Source organism: Alosa sapidissima, chromosome 23 (assembly GCF_018492685.1).
Source record: "Alosa sapidissima isolate fAloSap1 chromosome 23, fAloSap1.pri, whole genome shotgun sequence".
NCBI lineage: Eukaryota > Metazoa > Chordata > Actinopteri > Clupeiformes > Clupeidae > Alosa > Alosa sapidissima.
Genome location: NC_055979.1, coordinates 2485701 through 2494408, shown reverse-complemented (window position 1 = coordinate 2494408; position 8708 = coordinate 2485701). Strand labels below are relative to the sequence as shown.

General features: G+C 41.6%; 1 long non-coding RNA gene across 2 annotated transcripts; it reads right to left on the bottom strand.

Annotated features, from left to right (window-relative positions):
• Positions 1 to 6491: 6491 nt before the first annotated feature.
• LOC121698688 lies at positions 6492 to 7482 on the bottom strand. Of its 2 annotated transcripts, none has more exons than XR_006026836.1 (2): positions 6919 to 7482; positions 6492 to 6584 (listed from the first exon to the last, which is right to left on the bottom strand). It is a non-coding gene; the product is annotated as an uncharacterized LOC121698688 (long non-coding RNA). The 2 variants fall into 2 exon arrangements; XR_006026835.1 differs by having other exon boundaries at positions 7229 to 7482.
• Between the last annotated feature and the right edge of the window lie 1226 nt (positions 7483 to 8708).

Sequence of the window (8708 nt, the reverse complement as noted above, 5' to 3'; positions counted from 1 at the left end):
TATTGCATGACATAACCAGAGTGGTGGAGAAAATATGGCTCTAGACATAACATGTTGGAAGGTTAGCCGGAAATGTTGCATGTGGTTTTGTGGCACATACGGTTCCACATTTAGCACTTATGAATTATTTACAGACAGTAATACCCACCCTGATTCTGAACTGCTCAGGAGCGAACTAGGCCAGCTTGTGGTGACATGAGCTTTTGCAGTGCTGCACCCTGTAGTATACAGTACATTAACACGTAGCCTAGCTGCTATGGCGGTGTAAAGAGTAGGCCTACGGGCTTGCTTGTGTCGAAGAAACTGACTTGAGTTCTGCTTCAACAGCGGTGCTGTTCCTTACTTTGATTGTTAAGCCTAATTCCTAATTTGCAAACAGTTGACAGAAGGGGATGATTGAAAGCTGCTTAGACTGTTAGCAAGCAAAGGTTGAGACCGAGAAACCAAGAAGATGCTACTAGGCCTACCCTTTGTCATCATAGTGGAAAGAAATACAATTCTATAGACCTTCCAGACCATTTTGCTTCGTCTTAAGTAGGGTTGGGTATCGTTTGGGTTTTATCCGATACCGGTGCTAAATCGATACTTTTAAAACGGTGCCGGTGCCTGAACCGGTACTTTTTAAAATGTTTTAAATTAAAATGGCATGAATTGCTTTTTTTTATTGATAAGACAAATTTGAACATGAAATTGAACTGTTAAATTCAATTTACTATCAATATCACATTGCTCCTACGAATAATACATTTAAATGTTAAAACAGCTTGCCATGCATGCACACACAATGGTAAGCTCTGCTTTCAAGTTTACCCAGTGTAGGCGGTTTGCCATAAGGTATGTTAAAACCGCTTGCCATAGAACTGCCAGATCATGGACAACTGCATTTGCAAGCAAGCTAATCTAACAGGGACTCTACTTTCCAGTTAATTCAGTGTGTTCCCAAATGCTTCAAGAAATGTCATGTCTTAATCCATAACACGTAATAGTTTTGAACATGTTAGGCTACATGTCGGTGTTGAAGTGTTTAGATTCCCAGCGCTAGCCTAGTAGGCATTTTAACAGCAACTATGGCTATGCGCTAACACCAGTCAGCTGAGTTTAATTAGCGATAACGTATGGAGATGTTTTCGTAGCCTCTGACAGCTCAGTGACATCAGGTATGTAACCTACATATTTATGTTTTTGCCAGCTAACTTTTAACATGATCTTCATATTCATTGTGATGCTATATGGGCCTCATGCACATGAAATATTAATATCATGCCATTATGTTGTTTAGAACACACCGTGAAATAAAGTTTTCACCTTACAACTTTGCTGATAACATTTCAAATAAATGCCAGTTAGCGCATTAGCAAGGATATTGTGTAACGTATAGGATGTTGTTTCATAGCCTTTTGCTTGTGTGTAGTTAGGCCCACTGCTAGATTTTGACAGGAGCTCGCGATATCGCTTTAAAGTAAGGTACTTGGGCTCACGCAAGCTGTCAAACACTGTCCACTCGCCTATGTGGTGCACCCCTCTGGTTTATACATCCAGTGTTTGTGTTAGCTAACTGTATCTGAATGTGTTGCTATCAGAGCAAGACAGAGATGGCGCATGACATGCAGTGATGCCTCGTATAAAAAATAAATTAAAAAACGCTATTTAAGCACCGAAATGAGGCACCGAAATCCACGTTGTTATTCGATGCAGTTACTACCGTTTGCGTCGGCACCGGTGCCATATTAGAACCGTGTTTCGGTGCCCAACCCTAGTCTTAAGTGAATTTTTGATCCCTAAGATAACATTTTGAATCTTTTTCTACAGGGAAGTAGTATTCTCTCTGGAGCAAGGCTTTTTAGGGTAGCTTAATGCAACAGGTTTAGGCATTTAGATTAGCATCACTTGACACCGAGGTGGTTGAATTCTGAAGTGGACCATCAGCATAATGTGACCAAGATAGCCTTGATTGGTGATGTACTAGGGCTATGGGTCACTATAACATCTGCTAGCCCAATTGTGTGTAGGCCTGGTGTCTTACTACATCTGGTTTCACCCTTATGTAAAATTTTGTCCTATTGCTGCAGTTATTTTTTGTAAGGGAAATGGGCATTTTGGATAGACTAGATGGACCTAAGTGGTATTTATGAGAAACAGGTCAGATCTCATTTAAACGTTTGCATCCCTGTAGTAACCCCCAAATCACTCCAATATTGTCCAAATTGACCAACAGTTGCTGACAGATTGTTAATATAAGGGAATAGCTAATTATGCATTGCACAATATGTAATTTTCCTGACATACAGGTTAGCCATCTAGACGTTTCTAAATGTTGGGGAAATGCTGTACATTTCTAACATAAAATGTTGGCACTCAACATTTCCATGTTCACATAGCTGGCAAATACACAACCACTATTTTTCAGTGTTGTCAGACTGTCTGACATAGTCCTTAATCTATATGTTTACACCAGCTTTCATGAGGCTTCTGAGTGAGAGAGAAAAACAATGGTATGTAGAGTGCTGCTACAACTGAGTATTGTGTTGGGTGAAACTGGGAGGCAATAATTGCTTCTGTGGCACTCTAAGTGACGCCTGGTCTATTTGCTGGAGATTTGCTTTCTCCAGGTAGGATTGAATTCCGTTCTCACACCTGACTGACTGCTATCCGCTTTTTTTGCTTACTATGTGACTTTTGTACCGCGTGCTGTTACAAATGTCTATTATGCTCTGGTCACTCCAGATTTCTCATATTCCTCTCTGTTCCTCAGTTCCAGGAGCCAGAGGGAAGAGAGGGAGGGGTGGTACTCTAATCAGCAAATACCATTTCCCAAAGCTTTTGATTGACCTCCCATCACCTGCCATATGTCTGTGTGCCCCTGAGGCCTCAGTAGTTGTTCATGGTGCATGTCTACTTGCTAATGACGCGTGAAACTTGTATACTTTTCCTGTCCACATCTCACTTAGTGCTGGCCTCTCAGTCTTGACCACCTTGCACATGCTCACTGCCCCCTGATCTTCCCTCTTCTTACTCTTGTCCGTGTTCTGCCTTTCTGCATCTATTGTACAGTCCATTTACCATTTTCCATCCTTCCACAGTTACTGTGTATGTCTCCCCTCTGCCTCTCCCCCTCTGTGTGCACTGCACTCTTCTCTTTTTTCACTCTCCCTCTCTTCATCCCTCCCTCTGTTCCCCCCTCCCTCTCTGTCGGTTCTGATCTATAAAGGGGTCCTTTAGTCTCCCTTGCAGCTTTCCCATGTGGCTCTCTGGCCTAGCTGGAACCTGATAAGCTTCCGGAACAGAGAGAAGAATGCTTTCCTGGGCCCTGGGAGGGAAGTCCCCATCTCTGCCCACCCTCCACCACCAATATTACCAACTACCCCATGGCTCCCTTACCTCTCCTCTTCTCTCACACACACTCTCTCCCACTCTTTGTATCTCTAACTCTCTACATATCTCTTGCACACACTCCCTTGCTCATCGCCCTTCCAGCCATCCACTCGGTCACCAGCCACTCTGACCTCCACCACCACCACCCTCCCATCCCACGCACTCACTTCCCTATCACCTTGGCACACGGTTTTCCATCCTCAGTCCCCCTTCTCTCCCCTCATCTTTCCCCCCTCTATTCCTCACAAAATACCCATCGGAAGCTCTTCCTGTCAGGGCATTATTTCAGCTGCAAGTATCTATTCCTGCCAGCACTGAGAGCTGTGTGGTGACTGTGAGGTAGACTCAGTGCTTTGCCTCTTGTTCAGCCTAAAAACAACCTCTCTTCTCACCTCTTTTGGTTCTTTGTTTGTTCTCTCTCTCTCTCTCTCTCTCTCTCTCTCTCTCTCTCTCTCTCTCTCTCTCTCTCTCTCTCTCTCTCTCTCTCTCTCTCTCTGGCACAGTCACACTTGGCCTTTATAACCTGCTTGTCCCCCCAGGGATGGACACAAAGAGACTGGGGGCATGTAGTGTAGAGTAAATTACCCAGGCAGTAAAAGAGGAGTCTATAGTCTGCTCATAGTGAGTGAGCAGGGGGGTCGCAGAGTGGACGGGTAGGGCGCATCCCACAAGAAGCCACGGAAACCCAAGCACAATCATTTTATCCACTTGAGTTGCACTCTATAGGGGCAGTGGGCAGAGACTTTCACTAAGTCTTTCTGATATTGATTACCTCTCTGCTCTCCTCTCAGGAGAAGGGACCCCCCACCGAGTCTATCCTGCCTGGATTTCTCTAATGTGTTCATTTGTCCTACACAGCAGGTGCCAAAACTAAGCTGTATATTTCAAACACAGATCTGTAACATGGGCTAACTAAAAGGAGGGGGTTGTGTGGAACCTCTCAAGCTGACATTTATTTGGAAATTTAATCATGGCCATAACCATAGTCCTAGCCAGAGACGGTTATGTTATTCTTCCAAAATTAGATCATGTGTTTATTTCCTATTTTAATCCTGATGGTTCTTTTCTGTATCAGACAGGCCAGTTAGTGGGAAAGCAGGTTAAACCATCTGCTACACTCAGAATTACTTGGTTTTACATGTGTTTTGCAGCTTGACTCTGGTAGCCCTCAGGAGTGACCTTTGACCTCTCTTAAGTGGTTCTGTCTTGTGTGAACTTAGGGGGAAGTTTATGAGATGGTAGCCCCCTGTCAGTAGATAACCTTTTGCGTTCTTCATGCTTTCATTTCTAACAGTATTCAGAGTAGGCATGCATAACACCTGCATGGTGTGCAAAAAGATTGAAGATGTGTCACATGATGAAGACTTATCTATTGAATGATCTCTTCACTACAGAGACTTTTTGTTACAGTGCATACGGAAAATATTCACAGCGCTTCACTTTTTCCACATTTTGGTATGTTTCAGACTCGTCTTAAAATGGATTAAATTAATTTTTTCTCATCACTCTACACACAATACCCCAACACACCCCACAACAAACAGGTGTTTGGAGTGTTTTGTAAATGTATAAAAAATAAAAGACTTAAATATTCCATTTACATAAGTATTCAGACCCTTTGTTATGATGCTTCTGATTGAGCTCTGGTGCATCCTACTTCTATCACTGGTCCTTGAGATGCTTCTACAACCTGTGCCTAAATTAATTCACTGGACATTACTAGGAAAGGCACACATCTCTTTATATAAGGTCTTAGTTGATGGTGTATGTCTGAGTGAAAACCAAGCCACGAGGTTGAGAGAATTGTCCTTAGACCTGCGAGACAGGGTTGTGTGAAGACAGATCTGGGGAAGGATACAAGAACATTTCTGCAGCATTAAAAGTGCCCAAAAGTAGCCTCCATCATTCTCAAATGGAAAAGTTTGGAACAACCAACAGTCTTCCTAGATCTGGCTGCTCAGCCACACTGAGTAATCCAGGACGAAGGGCCTTGGTCAGACAGGTAACCAAGGACCCAATGGTCACTAATGAGATCCAGACTTCCTTTGAGAGGATGAGGGAAGCGTAAAGGTAAAAACATCAGTGCATCACTCCACCAATCAGGCCTTTATGGTAGAGTGGACAGATGGAAGCCATTTTTTGCAGAGAGTTTCCCCAAAAAGCACCTGAATGACTCAAACCATGAGAAGTAAAATCATCTGGTCTGATGAAACGAAGACTGGACTATCTGGCCACAATTCCCAACATTGTGTGTGGAAGAAACCAAGCACTGAGCTGAGACAAATCTCTAAACCGCTGAAAAAATTGCAGTACTAGCAGAGCTGAAACCTCTTTCTGGTGCAGATCTGGCCCCCAGTCAGATATCGTATCTCAGCTACAGACAAAGCTAAAGGCTTTCATGCGGATCAGGAACAAATGTAATTGCTATCTGGGAGGTGTTATCTCCTCATGCTCATTACATCCATTTGTTTCCTAAGATTCTGGGAGGTTTGATGCCAGTGACTGGCTTTGAGTCATTTCAGCAGCATCCTTCTTACCATGTCCAATGGTTGGGCATTGAGTGGGTTGTTTATGTTCCTCCAAGGTCTTCAAGGGGGGGGGGGGGGGTTTGTCATGTCTCTGTCTTGTGCAGTGTTTTGGTTTAGTTGAGTTGTTCATGTCATGTCCGTCTGTGTGGCTACTAAACGCTTATCAGAGGGTCGGCTCAAGGTTGGCAAATAAAAATGTTGGGTGCAGTACACTCTAAAAAATAATACACTTACTCAACTTAAAAAAATTGAGGTAACAATTTGCATGGATCTTTTTAAGTAATTTCAACTCAAGCCGTTTTTGAGTAAATATTGTGAGACTTATATAGTTAGAACAACTGAATTATATTATATGATCAAATTAATATAATTAAGTTGGTTCAACTTAATTAAGCTTTTAGAGGACAAATCAGGTTGATTGTGCTAAACTAATTGAGTTCTTCTCACTATAAAAGTCTCACAATATTTACTCAAAAAACAACTTGAGTTGAAATGACTTAAAAAAAATTAAGGTAACAATTTGCATGGATCTTTTTAAGTTATAGTAACTTACTTCACTTCTGTCTGAATAAAAGCACACAGCAATTTAAATTTTCTGAAAGCATTGTTTATTTTTAAAGCAATGGCAACTGGTCCAGTTGTGCAATGAATGAATGTAGAGATCCGTCTGAATTCGTCATTTATCTGTATAAAAGAAAGGCACAATGTTAGAAAATTTACCTCAAGACAAACAACAAAATGAACAAAATCTACATGGTTTGCAGGGATTGACACATAATATTTCTCAAACTTCAAAAATAAATAAATGTTGGCCTACCTATTAGGCCTATGTTCAGGTTAAGCTAAGAATGTCAAATGGCCCACAAACCTTCATAAATAGTGACAATGTTAGGCTTAACTAGGACGACCAAATATGATCCTCAAACACGTGCAGTGTTAGAACTAGCAATGCTAAAATGTTAAGTGCGGAATACAGCTGCCACGGTGAAATTTGAAGACACCAGACAGCTAAATTTACCTTTACTAACTCCAAATGATCAAAGGGCAGGCTGCAGGTAACTTTGAAGACGCCAGCTACCAAAGTCATCTTTTCAAATGGTTTAATTACCGTGCAAGCAGCAGCTAGCTTGGAAGACACGATAGCTACTGTCTGTAGATAGCTAAAATCCATCTTTTCAAATATTCAAATTAGCAAAAGGGCAAGCTGTAGCGTTAATTTCATTTGAGTGTCACGTGACAAAGATTTTGATGCACTGTGTGCCGTTGTTTGATAGCTGTTGCTTTTAAAACAAACACAAAAATAGTAGGCTAGACTACTTTGCACGTACCTGTGATGTTCGATGCAGGCTACAGGATCCTGTGCCATAATTTCTGTTACTTCTCAGGCGTGGTCTGGAAGGTCCTGAACGTTCAATCGTGTTATTAGCTTTATAAGTTTGGTCACGAGATTTACAAGTTTCAGGAACTTAATACTTTCTATTGTTAGGTGAAAGCAAGACTGTGTGTTGAAAATCCATATATGAATAAGTTGAGACAGCTTTCTTTCTTTTTCAGTATTACAAACTCCTTAAAATAAATTGTCAACTCACCTATACATGTACAAGTAGCAAACTTAATTTTTTTATGTCGAAAATGTTCTTCATTTTAAGTTTTATCTACTAACCTCTGAATCATTTTTTAGAGTGTAGAGAGAGGTGATAGTTTTCACAGAGACTTTCTAATGAGTAGACACAGCACTCAAAAAATCCTCCATAGAAATGTATGGACACGTATCCTGCTCTTTCCGCGGCCAAAAGCCGACATGTGAATGCATCATTGTAATCATGTGGTGTGATCTCGCCACTGGAGTGAGGTTGGTCACGTAAAGCCTCACGCACGCGCAGTTATCCCCAAAATGAATGCCCGATAAGTGTCCAAAGTGCGTCGCAATATGGCCACCGAGTGGAGGGACTTGCCTAAAAGGACTTTGGTTAAGATTGGCTCCAGTCCAACTCAGTTCTGTGCTATTTGGCCAGAAAAGATTAAAATTGTCAATAAAATTCATCTACTGTAAACTGAAAAGCACACTATTCCACACTATTGTGTGACAAAGAGAAATGTCTGAATGGGGGTTTTCAGTGATTCAGTAAATTACAGTATGTAAACACAAATGATCTTTTCTCTTAGAGGACCTTTTTAGACCTTCTTTGTGTGATCCTCCTTTTGTGTGCTTATTGACTTTAGCTAACAAAACTGTAGTGACTGAATACACAACGGAATTACTGTGGAATAATAACCAAGAACACAGTAAACTTTGAGAGAGGTTTTCTGAAAGATAACATAATCACACTAAATCTAGGAGCTTACCAGGTCAATAATCAGTTTTAGCTTATATTACAGAGGGTAATTGGAGTATGTGAGAGAATAGCGTGCTTCTAATGTATTGTTGACTTTGAAGGAGCTAGTGTTTCTCTGCTTACAAGGGTCTTCTTAGTCTCTACCCAAGCGAGAAGAGGAGCAGAGAGATATCGCTCCTTTAGAGATAAACATGTTTACATATGGAAAACACAGGCCATTTTAGGTTTCAGAATTCTGAGTGTGTGTGTGTGTGTGTGTGTGTACCAGCAGAGTCAGGCAATGCTCAGGGGCTGAGAACAGAGATGGTGCTGGCGGCCTTGTTTGTCTCGCTAAGCAAATTTGTAACTGAAAATCCACAGTATCTTCATTGCACTATGGGAGTCCATCTCTTTAGGGGATATAGGCAAGGATGAAGAAGACTCTTACACAGCAAAGGACACAGAACAAGGAAATGGGGGCTTTGACGGCTCC